The following is a 16,657-nucleotide window of genomic DNA, read 5'->3' as shown; positions in this document are numbered from 1 at the left end:
GTGCAACGTGGCGTTGGTGGATGGAGCGAGACATGATGTCCCAGATGTGCTCAATTGGATTCAGGTCTGGGGAACGGGCGGGCCAGTCCATAGCATCAATGCCTTCCTCTTGCAGGAACTGCTGACACACTCCAGCCACATGAGGTCTAGCATTGTCTTGCATTAGGAGGAACCCAGGGCCAACCGCACCAGCATATGGTCTCACAAGGGGTCTGAGGATCTCATCTCGGTACCTAATGGCAGTCAGGCTACCTCTGGCGAGCACATGGAGGGCTGTGCGGCCCCCAAAGAAATGCCACCCCCACACCATGACTGACCCACCGCCAAACCGGTCATGCTGGAGGATGTTGCAGGCAGCAGAACGTTCTCCACGGCGTCTCCAGACTCTGTCACGTCTGTCACATGTGCTCAGTGTGAACCTGCTTTCATCTGTGAAGAGCACAGGGCGCCAGTGGCGAATTTGGCAATCTTGGTGTTCTCTGGCAAATGCCAAACGTCCTGCACGGTGTTGGGCTGTAAGCACAACCCCCACCTGTGGACGTCGGGCCCTCATTACCACCCTCTTGGAGTCTGTTTCTGACCGTTTGAGCAGACACATGCACATTTGTGGCCTGCTGGAGGTCATTTTGCAGGGCTCTGTCAGTGTTCCTCCTGCTCCTCCTTGCACAAAGGAGGAGGTAGCAGTCCTGCTGCTGGGTTGTTGCCCTCCTACGGCCTCCTCTATGTCTCCTGATGTACTGGCCTGTCTCCTGGTAGCACCTCCATGCTCTGGACACTACGCTGACAGACACAGCAAACCTTCTTGCCACAGCTCGCATTGATGTGCCATCCTGGATGAGCTGCACTACCTGAGCCACTTGTGTGGGTTGTAGACTCCGTCTCATGCTACCACTAGAGTGAAAGCACCGCCAGCATTCAAAAGTGACCAAAACATCAGCCAGGAAGCATAGGAACTGAGAAGTGGTCTGTGGTCACCACCTGCAAAACCAGTCCTTTATTGGGGGTGTCTTGCTAATTGCCTATAATTTCCACCTGTTGTCTATTCCATTTGCACAACAGCATGTGAAATGTATTGTCAATCAGTGTTGCTTCCTAAGTGGACAGTTTGATTTCACAGAAGTGTGATTGACTTGGAGTTACATTGTGTTGTTTAAGTGTTCCCTTAATCTTTTTGAGCAGTGTATATTGAGAAAAATTATTGAAAAAATAATAACACGAGGAATAAATACACAATGAGTAACGATAACTTGGCTATATACACAGGTTACCAGTACCGAGTTGATGTGCAGAGGTAATTGAGGTAGATATGTACATATAGGTAGGGGTAAAGTGACTGGGCAACAGGATAGATAATAAATAGTAGCAGCAGCGTATGTGATGAGTCAAAACAATTGGTACAAAAAGGGCAATGCAGATAGTCCAGTTAGCTATTTAGCAGTGTTCTGGCTTGGGGGTAGAAGCTGTTCAGGGTCCTGTTGGTTCCAGACTTGGTGCATCGGTACCGCTTGCCGTGCGGTAGCAGAGAGAACAGTCTATTACTTTTTTCTATACATTTTTTGGGGCCTTCCTCTGACGCCACCTGGTATAGAGGTCCTGGATGGCAGGGAGCTCGGCCCCAGTGATGTGCTGGGCCATACGCACTACCCTTTGTAGTGCCTTGCAGTCAGATGCCAAGAAGTTTCCATACCAATCGGTGATGCATCCAGTCAATATGCTCTCAATGGTACAGCTGTATAACTTTTTGAGGGTGTGTAGATCGGGGCGTGCTTGGCCCTCCGTTTCCTTTAGTCCACGATCAGCTCCGTTGTCTTGCTGAAGTTGAGGGAGAGGTTGTTTTCCTGGCCTCACACTGCCAGGTCATTAACCTCCTCCCTATAGGCTGTCTCGTCGTCGGTGATCAGGCCTACCACTGTCGTATCGTCAGCAAACTTAATGATGGTGTTGAAGTCGTGCGTGGCCACGCAGTCGTGGGTGAGCAGGGAGTACAGGAGGGGACTAAGCACGCACCACTGAAGGGCCCCCGTGTTGAGGGTCAGCGTGGCGAATGTGTTATTGATTACCCTCACCACCTGGGAAGTCCAGAATCCAGTTGCAAAGGGAGGTGTTCAGTCCCAGGGTCCTGAGTTTAGTGATGAGTTTGGAGGGCACTATGGTGTTGAACACTGAGCTGTAGTCGATGAACAGCATTCTCACATAGGTGTTCCTCTTGTCCAGGTTGGCGAGGGCAGTGTGGAGTGCAGTAGAGATTGCGTCATATGTGTATCTGTTGGGGCGGTATGTGAATTGGAGTGGGTCCAGGGTGTCTGGGATGATGGTGTTGATGTGAGCCATGACCAACCTTTCAAATAATTTAATGGCTACAGATGTGAGTGCTATGGGGAGTCCTGGTAATCCGTCTGGCCCCACGGCCTTGTGAATGTTAACCTGTTGAAAGGTCTTACTCACATCGGCTACGGAGAGCGAGCTCACTCAGTCGTCCAGAACAGCTGGTGCTCTCATGCATGGTTCAGTGTTGCTTGCCTCGAAATGAGCATACAGTAGAAAGCATTTAGCTAGTCTGGTAGGCTTGCGTTACTGGGCAGCTCGCGGCTGGGTTTCCCTTTGTAATCTGTGATAGTTTGCAAGCCCTGCCACACTGCCACATCCGACAAGCGTCAGAGCCTGTATTGATGCTTTGCCTGTTTGATGGTTTGCTCTGGCCCTATATAAGTCGTTGAGTGCGGTCTTAGTGCCAGAATCAGTTTGTGGTGGTAAATAGACAGCTATGAAAAATATAGATGAAAACTCTCTTGGTAAAAAGTAAGGTCTGCAGCTTATCATGAGGTATTCTAACTCAGGCGAGCAAAAACGTGAGACTTCCTTAACGTTAGAGATCGCGAATGGGGGAAAAAGGGGGAAGGAGTGAATCTAGATGAGAAATACATCAATAAGCCTGAATCAAGGAGGAATGAGGAGGGGGAGGGAATGGAGAGAAGGAGGGGAAGAAAAGATGGGGAGAAATAGAGGGAGGAGGGTTGGAAAAAGGGAGAGAGAATGAGCGGAAGAGGGGACGAAAGTGGGAGGAGGGATGAGGAAAGGTATCGATCAAGCAGTGTAGTTAACTATTCAACATCAATGCCTTTCTGTAATCCCTCTCTCTCACCAGCTTTCCCATGAACAACAGAATCTAAAAAGGCTCACTCTCCTTTCTTCTCATCTTTCCCTTTCTTCCTGACCTCCTTTCATCCTCCTCTTATATCAATACTACTCCTTCTTTCACTCGCTATCACTCATTTAGTCATTCATATCTATTTTTACATCACAGCACACACACACAGTCAAACACAAACACACACACACTGGATATGACACACACACACACACACACTAAAGTTTGAGCTGATAGACACACACACAAACATCAGAGCTACACTCTCACCTATTGACTTCAGTCATGTTTAGAGGGAAGACATGCAAATGCTGCATCAAAGACTCACTTTCTCTCTCTCTCCTTCCATCAAACACACACACACACTTTGTGCCCTTGTCGTGACATTATCCTGTCGTCTGGCTGGTATCAGTTGGCATGCTTCTGGACCACTATGTCAAGATGTCACTAAAACATACACACAAACACACACGCAGGCATGCACGCACACACACACACAATCTCTCTTTCAAACCTTCTCAGCGGGGTAGCTGTAAAAGAGCAGCTCTTGGACAGCCCTGACAGTGCTGGGTTACTTGACAGACAGACACACACACACTCACTCACTCACACTGGCTGTCAAAGCACTCACATAGATACAGCACTGTCATTCGTCTCTCTTTGACTGAAGTGTTATGATTGAGAGAGAGAGAGAGAGAGAGAGAGAGAGAGAGAGAGAGAGAGAGAGAGAGAGAGAGAGAGAGAGAGAGAGAGAGAGAGAGAGAGAGAGAGAGAGAGAGAGAGAGAGAGAGAGAGAGAGACGATCATGGAACAAAGGATCATACGAAAAGACAAACATTCACACACGTCTGAGTCACAGACATATAATTGAGATTGAGAGTGAGTGTGAGCTTGAAAGAGAAAGAAAGTCAATCATGGAACGAAGGATCTCAGAAATGAGAACAGTCAGACTCACATAGTCTCGTCGTTCTGGAACTCCAGTTTTCCCGACACCTCTTCGTAGTCCTCTCCTCCCCGTGCTGTCCCGTCTACGGTCCTGTAGGGCACCACTACGAGCCCCCGCGCCCCCGCGCAAGATGAGAAAAATTGTTAGAAAGAGAGAGAGAAAATAATTAGGCCAATATCCACCAATAATAAAAACTCAAAAAGAGCAATTACGTTTTGGAAACATCTCAAATACAGTGACCCCCCTCTCATATCATTACCAAGCCCTGCAATGCCAAGAGCTAAGCAAAGAAAAGAGTCCCATCATCCAGCTGGTCCTGGGGCTGAGTTCACACACCTGTTTTACTAACACACTCAGGACCAGAACATCCAATCAATCAGAATAAACCAAATTACAACACAGTCAAAACAAAATTACATTACCTATTGGGAAACACAAGCATAAAGCAAAATTAAGTGCTATCTGGCCCTAAATCGACAGTACACCATGGCAAACTATTTGACCATGGTTACTGATCAAAACCTTAGGAAAACCTTGACAAGGTACAGGCTCAGTGAGCACAGCCTTGCCATTGAGAAGGGTAGAGACAGGAAAACCTTGCTCCCTGTAGAGGAAAGGATGTGCAACCACTGCACCACAGCAGGACCCGAGACAGAGCTGCATTTCCTGACAAAATGTCAAAAATATAAAACAATTAGAGAGTGTCATTTCCCCAAATTTGAAACCCTCATTCAAGGTTTTAAAGACCTCTCTGATGAGAATAGGCTACCCGTCCTGTTGGGGGAAGACGCAGAGAGCTGTGGGTTGGTAGCACACTACATTGCTGCCTGCCATAAACTGAGGGACAGTGTCTGACAGACCAACCAACCTGCACATGTCCTCTATGCCATTGTTATTGTTATTGTCAATTGTATGGTTATTTTTACCCTTGATTATTGTTGTTACTGATTGTCCCGTTGACAATATTGATTATTATTATTTAAATTATGTTAATATAGTAAATGTATCACTTAATCTCCAAAGTACGCTTTGGCAATATGTACTGTACATTGTTACGTCATGCCAATCAAGCAAATTTAAAAGTGATTTCATCATGCAAAAATATCTGAGTAGTCCATCCTATCCTCATTTCCCTCCTCCTTTCTCGGTCTGCTCTTCCCCCTCCTCCCCCTCTCCTCCCCCTCCTCCCCTCTCCTCCCCCCTACCTTAACAGAAGCACTTGGATGTCCTCCATGCCTGACTACAGTGTGTTTGAGGGATCCACAGTTCTCTCACCCCCTCCCATGCCCCTACTCCTCACCCTCTCCTTCCCCTACCATAACAGAAGCTCCTGGGTCTCCCCCATGTCGGGCCACGGTCAGTTTGAGAGATCCACAGTTCTCGAAGCACTGGTAGTGAGAGGGTTCAAACTCCATCCGGGTCGTGTGGGGGTTATCCTCCTGGGGGTGGGGCTCGTGGGAGCTCACCACCTGAAGGAGAGTGATGTAGAGAGTTTGATCGATGGATAACATGTTTCTGATTTTGACTATTCCATTGATAAATTGATAACTGAGCATTTGGGTGCAAGTTCAAAATTCAGATATGATCAGCAGAATGAAAAATCAAAGAAAAAGTTTGGTACAACATTGGTTTGAGAATAGGTGCAATGGACAGTCCGTACCTTCCTAGCCTGGTCTGCAGCATGCTTCTTCAGAATGTTCCCTGCTCCAATCATCATCCTGGTTGCCTGTATACGGTAGAATGCTCGGCTCTTCTGTTGCTGGACCAACACCTGACAGGAGAGATAATAAAGGATTTAGTCCAGACTCTGTTAATAAATTATATGTGAAGCATCTATTTAGTGCTTATGAAGTCCATATGAATACTCTATAAAGATTTTATAAATTGTTGTTCATTTATATTGGGACCCAATAATTACACAATATCTAAAATGTCAATGTAAAGCGTAAAGCAGCTATGTTGTGCTTATGAAGTCTCCATGAATGCTCTATGAAGCCTTTATAAGCTGGTTACCTGGTAGTTGGCCATCTCTATGAGCTGCTCTGTGTCTTTATCAGGATGTCTTGCTTTCAGCTCCTTCAGCGTCCTCGCCATATCTCTCCTCGCCACGTCCTCCAGATCCCTCGTTCCTCCCAGTCCTCCATCCTCTATAATTTCTCCATCCATCCGTTCATCCACCGCCTGTCCATCCAGCTCCATCATGTCTGTCTTAGTGAACCCTCCTGGCCCCAACACCCCTCCTCGTCTTCCCATCCCTCCATCCATCCCTCCCTCCGTCTCAATGATGATGCCTCGGTGCTTGTCGGCGCGGTAACGCTTGCGGACGTACTTGTAGAAGAGGAGTCGTCGATCGGCTACCCATGCCTGAACCACGCACCTGAGAGAGGGGAGAGAGAGAGCGAGAGAGAGAGAGAGAGAGGTGAGTGTGTGTGAGTGTGTGTGTGTGTGTGTGTGTGTGTGTGTGTGTGTGTGTGTGTGTGTGTGTGTGTGTGTGTGTGTGTGTGTGTGTGTGTGTGTGTGTGTGTGTGTGTGTGTGTGTGTGTGTATGCATGCATGCATGTGCGTGTGCCAACACGTGCATGTGTGTGTATCCTACTCACAGGGGGAAGAACAGAAAGGTGATCACGGCCTCCCAGACTTCCACCTCTCCTGGAGAGAACACAGACAGGATGAGGTAGAGCCAGATGTATGCGAACACACTCCACGCCGCAGTCACGAAGAAAACACGCAGGTGTTTAATCTTCCTGGTCTCTCCATCAGGGACCACGTAGACACACAGGGCTATGATGACGAACATGTTGAAGGCTGCGCTGCCCACAATGGTGGAGGGGCCCAGAGAGCCTGCCTCGAAGCCATGGCCACAGACCTGAAGGAGAGAGGGCGAGACAGAGAGCAGGATAGAGAGGGGTGTGAACAAGGATTAAGAGACTAGAAGTGTACCTGGGGGCAAACTGTGCCAATAAACTATGAAAGTAAATAGTTTCATGTGTTCACATCATGTGATTATTGGATACACTTTATTGATGAGCTCAATAAATGAGAATGGACCCCGGGAAGATAAGCTGTCGTCATGGTGTCAATTAATGGGGATCCCAATTAGGTTAAAGATAAAGTAAGAACTGTTAATTTCTCTGTTCTGCTTCGCTTTTCTTCAGCATCAGGTCAAGTTGATACATCGTACAGTATGCTGCAAGTGAGTGAGTGACCAGTTACTTTAATAAAGAATGTTTGATTCATGTATCCAGACATACATCACACCTCTATAACAGAGAGCAGTATCTCAGGTGTGTGTGTGTATGTGTGTGTGTTACCTCTATAACAGAGAGCAATATCTCGGGGGCGGATGACCCCAGAGCCATGAGAGTGAGGTTAGAGACCGTCTCGTTCCAGATCCTCACTGTAGCCGTGGTCGTCTCCCCGTCCGACTTCTTTATGGTTAACTCCTTCTCCTGAGATGTTATAACCTGGAGGAGTAGAGTAGAATAGAATAGAACAGAACCAAACAGAGTAGAATAGAAAAGCACAGAATAGAACTAAGTGGAGTAGAGTAGAATAAAACAGAATTAGGGCTGTCAAATGATTAAAACAATTAAGTGAGTTAATGTACAGTGAGGGAAAAAGTATTTGATCCCCTGCTGATTTTGTACGTTTGCCCACTGACAAAGAAATGATCAGTCTATAATTTTAATGGTAGGTTTATTTGAACAGTGAGAGACAGAATAACAACAAAAAAATCCAGAAAAACGCATGTCAAAAATGTTATAAATTGATTTGCATTTTAATGAGGGAAATAAGTATTTGACCCCTCTGCAAAACATGACTTAGTACTTGGTGGCAAAACCCTTGTTGGCAATCACAGAGGTCAGACGTAGTTGGCCACCAGGTTTGCACACATCTCAGGAGGGATTTTGTCCCACTCCTCTTTGCAGATCTTCTTCAAGTCATTAAGGTTTCGAGGCTGACGTTTGGCAATTCGAACCTTCAGCTCCCTCCACATATTTTCTATGGGATTAAGGTCTGGAGACTGGCTAGGCCACTCCAGGGTCTTAATGTGCTTCTTCTTGAGCCACTCCTTTGTTGCCTTGGCCGTGTGTTTTGGGTCATTGTCATGCTGGAAAACCCATCCACGACCCATTTTCAATGCCCTGGCTGAGGGAAGGAAGTTCTCACACAAGATTTGACGGTACATGGCCCCGTCCATCGTCCCTCTGATCCTGTCCCCTTAGCAGAAAAACACCCCCAAAGCAAAATGTTTCCACCTCCATGTTTGACGTTGGGTATGGTGTTCTTGGGGTCATAGGCAGCATTCCTCCTCCTCCAAACACGGCGAGTTGAGTTGATGCCAAAGAGCTCAATTTTGGTCTCATCTGACAACAACACTTTCACCCAGTTCTCCTCTGAATCATTCAGATGTTCATTGGCAAACTTCAGACGGGCATGTATATGTGCTTTCTTGAGCAGGGGGACCTTGCGGGCGCTGCAGGATTTCAGTTCTTCACGGCGTAGTGTGTTACCAATTGTTTTCTTGGTGACGATGGTCCCAGCTGCCTTGAGATCATTGACAAGATCCTCCCGTGTAGTTCTGGGCTGATTCCTCACCGTTCTCATGATCATTGCAACTCCACGAGGTGAGATCTTGCATGGAGCCCAGTCCGAGGGAGATTGACAGTTCTTTTGTGTTTCTTCCATTTGCAAATAATCACACCAACTGTTGTCACCTTCTCACCAAGCTGCTTGGCGATGGTCTTGTAGCCCATTCCAGCCTTGTGTAGGTCTACAATCTTGTCCCTGACATCCTTGGAGAGCTCTTTGGTCTTGGCCATGGTGGAGAGTTTGGAATCTGATTGATTGATTGCTTCTGTGGACAGGTGTCTTTTATACAGGTAACAAACTGAGATTAGGAGCACTCCCTTTAAGAGTGTGCTCCTAATCTCAGCTCATTACCTGTATAAAAGACACCTGGGAGCCAGAAATCTTTCTGATTGAGAGGGGGTCAAATACTTATTTCCCTCATTAAAATGCAAATCAATTTATAACATTTTTGATATGAGTTTTTCTGGATCTTTTTGTTGTTATTCTGTCTCTCACTGTTCAAATAAACCTACCATTAAAATTATAGACTGATCATTTCTTTGTCAGTGGGCAAACGTACAAAATCAGCAGGGGATCAAATACTTTTTTCCCTCACTGTATGGTGTTCTGTATAGTTAACTATGATTCATCACAATTTTAGAAATTGTTCAAATTTGACCCTAATTGAAGATGTTTCAATTTACAACTCAAAACTCAAATGAAATGTTATTTCAAATCAAATTTTATTTGCCACATGCGCCGAATACAACAGGCATAAAAAGCAAGGGCATTGAAGATGAAACGTGGCTGGGTCTTTCAGCATGACAATGATCCCAAACATACCACCCGGGCAACGAAGGAGTGGCTTCGTAAGAAGCATTTCAAGGTCCTGAAGTGGCCTAGCCAGTCTCCAGATCTCAACCCCATAGAAAATCTTTGGAGGGAGTTGAAAGTCCGTGTTGCCCAGCGACAGCCCCAAAACATCACTGCTCTAGAGGAGATCTGCATGGAGGAATGGGCCAAAATACCAGCAACAGTGTGTGAAAACCTTGTGAAGACTTACAGAAAACGTTTGACCTGTGTCATTGCCAACAAAGGGTATATAACAAAGTATTGAGAAACTTTTGTTATTGACCAAATACTTATTTTCCACCATAATTTGCAAATAAATTCATTAAAAATCCTACAATGTGATTTTCTGGAAAATAAATTCTCATTTTGTCTGTCATAGTTGACGTGTACCTATGATGAAAATTACAGGCCTCTCTCATCTTTTTAAGTGGGAGAACTTGCACAATTGGTGGATGACTAAATAATTTTTATCCCCACTGTACAAGCCCCTAACCAACCATGTAGTTTTAAGAAAAATAAGTGTTAAGTAAAAAATAGATAAGTAGGGAGGCTATATACACGGGGTACCGGTACAGAGTCAATGTGCGGGAGCACAGGTTAGTCGATGTAATTGAGGTAATATATACATGTGGGTAGAGTTAAAGTGACTATGCATAGATAATAAACAGAGAGTAGCAGCAGTTTAAACGAGGGGGTGGGGGGACAATGCAAATAGTCCGGGTAGCCATGATTAGCTGTTCAGGAGTCTTATGGCTTGGGGGTAGAAGCTGTTAAGAAGCCTTTTGGACCTAGACTTGGCGCTCCGGTACAGCTTGCCGTGCGGTAGCAGAGAGAACAGTCTATGACTAGGGTGGCTGGAGTCTTGGACAAGTTTTAGGGCCTTCCTCTGACACCGCCTGATATAGAGGTCCAGGATGGCAGGAAGCTTGGCCCCAGTGATGTACTGGGCTGTACGCACTACCCTCTGTAGTGCGTTGCGGTCGGAGGCCGAGCAGTTGCCATACCAGGCAGTGATGCAACCAGTCAGGATGCTCTCGATGGTGCAGCTGTAGAATTTTTTGAGGATCTGAGGACCCATGCCAAATCTTTTCAGTCTCCTGAGGGGGAATAGGCTTTGTCATGCCCTCTTTACGACTGTCTTGGTGTGTTTGGACCATGCTAGTTTGTTGGTGATGTGGACACCAAGGAACTTGAAGCTCTCAACCTGTTCCACTACAGCCCCGTCGATGAGAATGGGGGCGTGCTCAGTCCTCTTTTTTTCCCTGTAGTCCACAATCATCTCCTTTGTCTTAATCACGTTGAGGGAGAGGTTGTTATCCTGGCACCACACGGCCAGGTCTCTGACCTCTTCCCTATAGGCTGTCTCATGGTTGTTGGTGATCAGGCCTACCGCTGTTGTCTCGTCGGCAAACTTAATGATGGTGTTAGAATCGTGCCTGGCCATGCAGTCATGGGTGAACAGGGAGTAAATGAGGGGACTGAGCACGCACCCCTGAGGGGCCCCTGTGTTGAGGATCAGCGTGGCAGATGTGTTATTACCTACCCTGTAGTCAACTAATAGCATTCTCACTTAGGTGTTCCTTTTGTCCAGGTGGGAAAGGGCAGTGTGGAGTGCAATAGAGATTGCATCATCGTTAGTACAAGCAGTGGTTTATGTTGGAATTACGTTTTTTGTGTTTATTCTAGCTTCTAAAGTCTGCTAGGGTGCTAGGCTAATTAAGCTATCGAATCGCCATTGACATTACATTGTGTGTTAGCATGTTAGCTCCCGCTTTTGTTGTAATTTAGCTTAATGTTGTACAAAATGTATCTAGCTCTTTTGAGTGTTAAGATATAGTTGTCTTACAAGGTAATATACTTGTGGAAACGTTACATGTCTATTTACAGTTGTTTTGTGGCACTTTTTTTGTCAAGCGAAATGGTCAGCAAGCTATTTCTGCAAGTCAATTTGCTTTGGCTAGCAATCTTCTATGTTAGCTCGTTGTTGGAATGTATGCAGTCATTCTATTCAGTCATATTTGTTTGCTTTATATTTATGTCATTTGGATACAATAACTTGTATGAAGCTAATGTAAAAACAATTTACATCCAAATCATCAAATCATAATATTCACATAGAAATTAATGTAATTAACTTTTGTTGTTATGCTAGCTCTTTATGACTGTGAGTACAAATGTATTTCTACTCGGTTTGTTTGGATGATTTTTATTAAATAAACTTCACCCTGAATTGTTTGGCTTTACTGTATTTCAAAACATGCATCCTGTTTGCAATAAGGAACTGCACTGGTGGTGCCCCGATCCCGCAGCTGAATCAACTTTAGGAGACGGTCCTGGCGCTTGCTGGACTTTCTTGGGCGCCCTGAAGCCTTCTTCACAACAATTGAGCCTCTCTCCTTGAAGTTCTTGATGATCCTGTAAATGGTTGATTTAGGTGCAATCTTATTAGCAGCAATATCCTTGCCTGTGAAGCCCTTTTTGTGCAAAGCAATGATGACGGCACGTGTTTCCTTGCAGGTAACCATGGTTAACAGAGGAAGAACAATGATTTCAAGCACCACCCTCTTAAAGCTTCCAGTCTGTTATTCTAACTCAATCAGCATGTCAGAGTGATCTCCAGCCTTGTCCTCGTCAACACTCTCACCTGTGTTAACGAGAGAATCACTGACATGATGTCAGCTGGTCCTTTTATGGCAGGGCTAAAATGCAGTGGAAATGTTTTTTGGGGATTAAGTTCATTTTCATGGCAAAGAGGGACTTTGCAATTAATTGCAATTCATCTGATCACTCTTCATAACATTCTGGAGTATATGCACATTTCCATCATAACAACTGAGGCAGCAGACTTTGTGAAAATTTATATTTGTGTCATTCTCAAAACTTTTGACCACGACTGTATATTACATTGAAATAGTGGTGTGACTAGGTATTTACATAGTTATTAGCTTTATTTATTTTTTAGCTGTATTTTCATAGGGAAATCATACTGAAACTAGGGTCTCTTTTACAGATGAGCCCTGCATAAATACATCAAACACATACAATATACAATATTACAAAACATATTAAGAAAAACAGACACATTTATCAACATATAGGTCTCTGACCAGAACATCTAATTTCAGAGAGCTCTGTAAGTTGTTCCACATAAACTAAAAGCAGCTTTACCCAACTCTGTGGAGACCGAAGGGTATCTGTCAACAAGCCAGACACCAAGATATTTGTAGGAAGGAACTCGCTCAATTTGTGTACCGTTCAAACAAGTCATTACATATTCATTTAAATCTGGGTTATGGGACCTAGAAAAAAGCATTCATTTTGTTTTGTTTGCATTTAGCACTAACTTTAGATCCAATACTGACCTCTGCAGTGCTTGGAAATCAGACTTCAAATGTGAAAAGGCTTGGCCAACCGATGGAGCAATGGAATACAACACTCTACCATCTGCATACAAATGAATATATATATATATATATATTATTATTTTTTACAGCATTACCAATGTTATTTACTGTACATAGATTCTAAACAGTAGTGGGCTGAGTATGAACCTTGGGGCACCCCTTTATGTAACTAAAGGAACTCAGATTGGACGCCATCTACCTTGATGGACTGAGTTCTGTTATTGAGATCATTATGAAACCATCGGCAAGCATCAGTACCCAAACCTATCGAGGACAGCATATTAAACAGAATGACATGGTCTACAGTATCAAAAGCTTGTGACAAGTCTACAAACATAGCAGCACAATTATTTCTATCATCTAAGACATTTGCAATATAATTTACAAAAAGCATGGTAGCCGTAGTGGTGCTATGTTTAGGTCTGAATCTGGATTGATTAACATTAAGAATACCATTTACAGATAACTGGTACTTAGTTGTACCTACCTTCATACTTACTTTTATAATGACATTTTGTGACTTTGTATTTACTATTTAAGTATGTAGTACTTACATCCTTGGTAAGTACATTTAAGACTAAATTTCATTTGTCTTACTATGTATTTACCTAGTAAAAATTAAGAGGTAATTAACAGGCTGTACATTTAAGGATTACCAACGTTTTTGCTTTTATTAAAGAAGCCCCTGGGAAGTGTTTATTGTTAAACTTTGTATGTTTTCCTTAAAAGTTGTTGCTCAAACTTGCATAGATAGTGGATGGTTTCAGCACAGAGTTTCTAAACCCAAAGGACCAACATCACAATATTTCTGGGAATGCTTTGCGAAGCACTCGACAGACCGGGTTTGGGAAGTCAATGAGAGAAGTGAAAAATTCTTCCTTAGTTGTTACATTTCTCGATTTTTAAAGGCACAACCTAAATTCGAGCCAATGTCTTAAGAAGCTGAACATGTTATTTTTCCAACCTCGTGAAAGTGACAATCTGAGTGATTTTGATTTGACGGCCTGCACATGCGCAGTTCGGTGTGACACAACCATTAGACCCGATGACGTGTTCTGCGCATGAGTTTAGCTAGCTAGAAGAATGGTGTCGGAGGGGATGGCTGCCGTTTTACGGGCTCCTAACCAATTGTGTTTTTCCGCATTGTTTATAACTTATTTTGTACATAATGTTGATGCTACAGTCTCTTATGACCGAAAAGAGCTACTGGATATCAGAACAGCGATTACTCACCTCGAACTGGACAAAGATTTTTTATTTAATGAATCGGACGCGAAGGATATAATGTTGCTCTCAGACAAGGCCCAAATACCTGTCATTCGCATGAAGAAAATAAGGAAATACATGGGGCGGAGATCAAGGTGCCTTGGATAATTTGTCGGCGAGTGGGTAACCCACCTCTACCAGCCATTCTATTAGCCAACGTGAAATCACTGGAGAATAAACTGGATGAGTTCCGTTTGAGACTATCCTACCAACGCCACATTAAAAACATTAATAACTTATGTTTCAACGAGTCGTGGCTGAACGACGACACGGATAATATACAGTTGGCTGGGTTTTCCGTGCATCGGCAGGACAGAACAGCTACGTCCGGTAAGATGAGGGGTTGGGGTGTGTGTCTAATTGTCAATAACTGCTGGTGCACGATGTCTAATATTAAGGTAGTCTCGAGGTATTGCTCGCCTGATGTAGAGTACCTCATGATAAGCTGTAGCCAACACTATCTCTAGACCACCTTTACTACACACAGAGACGCGTACAAAGCTCTCCCTTTGTGATTTGACCATAATTCTATCCTCCGGATTCCTGCTTACAACTAAAAAACTAAAGCAGGAAGTACCAGTGACTCGCTGAATACGGAAGTGGTCAGATGACGCGGATGCTAAGATACAGGACTGTTTTCCTAACACAGACTGGAATACGTTCCGAGATTCATCCAATGGCATTGAAGAGTATACCACCTCAGTCACCGGCTTCATCAATAAGTGCATCAACGACGTCGTCCCCACAGTGACCATACGTACATATCCCGACCAGAAGCCATGGATTACAGGCAACATCCGCACCGAGCTAAAGGCTAGAGCTGCCGCTTTCAAGGAGCGGGACACTAATCAGACGCTGTGCCCTCAGACGAACCATCAAACAGTTAAAGCGTCAATACAGGTCTAAGATTGAATCCTACTACACCGGCTCTGGCGATCTTCGGATGTGGCAGGGTTTGCAAAGTATTAAGGACTACAAAGGGAAACCCAGCCGCAAGCTGCCCAGTGACGCGAGCTTACCAGACGAGCTAAATGCCTTTTATGCTCGCTTCGAGGAAAGCAACACTGAAGCATGCATGAGAGCACCAGCTGTTCCGGATGCCCGTGTGATCACGCTCTCCATAGCCGATGTGAGCAAGACCTTTAAACAGGTCAACATTCACAAGTCCGTGGGGCCAGACGGATTACCAGGACGTGTACTCAGGGAATGCTTGGATCAACTGCCAAGTGTCTTCACTGACATTTTCAACCTCTCCCTGACCGAGTCTGTAATACCTACATGTTTCAAGCAGACCACCATAGTCCCTGTGCCCAAGAAAGTGAAGGTAACCTGTCTAAATGACTACCGCCCCGTAGCACTCACGTCGTAGCCATGAAGTGCTTTGAAAGGCTGGTCATGGCTCCTATCAACACCATCATCCCGGAAACCCTAGACCCCCTCCAATTCGCATACCGCCCCAACAGATCCACAAATGACGCAATCTTAATCGCACTCCACTTTCCCACCTGGACAAAAGGAACACCTATGACCTATGTGAGAATGGTGTTCATTGACTACAGCTCAGCGTTCAACACCATAGTACCCACAAAGCTCATCACTAAGCTAAGGACCCTGGGACTAAACACCTCCCTCTGCAACTGAATCCTGGACTTCCACACATCTGCCACACTGATCCTCAACACGGGGGCCCCTCAGGGGTGTGTGCTTAGTCCCCTCCTGTACTCCCTGTTCACCCATGACTGCATGGCCAAGCACGACTCCAACACCATCATTAAGTTTGCTGACGACACAACGGTGGTAGGCCTGATCACCGACAATGATGAGACAGCCTATAGGAAGGAGGTCAGAGACCTGGCAGTGTGATGCCAGGATAACAACCACTCCCGCAACGTGAGCAAGACAAAGGAGAAGATCGTGGACTACAGGAAAAGGAGGGCCGAACATGCCCCCATTCACATCGACGGGGCTGTGGTGAAGAGGGTCGAGAGTTTCAAGTTCCTTGGCATCCACATCACCAACAAACTATCATGGTCCAAACACACCAAGAAACTTGTGAAGAGGGCACGACAACGCCTTTTCCACATCAGGACACTGAAAAGATTTGGCATGGGTCCCCAGATCCTCAAAAAGTTCTACAGCTGCACCATCGAGAGCATCGTGACCGGTTGCATCACCACCTGGTATGGCAACTGCTTGACATCCGACCTTAAGGCGCTACAGAGGGTAGTGCGTATAGCCTAGTACATTACTGGGTCCTCCAGGTCCTACATACTAGGTGGTGTCAGAGGAAGGCCAAAAAAATTGTGAAAGACTCCAGTCACCCAAGTCACAGACTGTTCTTTCTGCTACCGCACAGCAAGCGGTACCGGAGCGCCAAGTCTAGGTCCAACAGGCTCCTTAACAGTTTCTACTCCCAAGCCATAAGACTGCTGGAACAATTATTCAAATGGAAAACCCGGACTATTTGCA

General features: G+C 45.1%; 1 pseudogene; it reads right to left on the bottom strand.

Annotated features, from left to right (window-relative positions):
• Positions 1-16,657, bottom strand: part of LOC121572448 — a 98,416-nt pseudogene that overhangs the window by 56,358 nt on the left and 25,401 nt on the right.

Source organism: Coregonus clupeaformis, chromosome 8 (assembly GCF_020615455.1).
Source record: "Coregonus clupeaformis isolate EN_2021a chromosome 8, ASM2061545v1, whole genome shotgun sequence".
Taxonomy (NCBI): Eukaryota; Metazoa; Chordata; class Actinopteri; order Salmoniformes; family Salmonidae; genus Coregonus; species Coregonus clupeaformis.
This window is presented reverse-complemented; position numbering and strand designations above follow the sequence as displayed.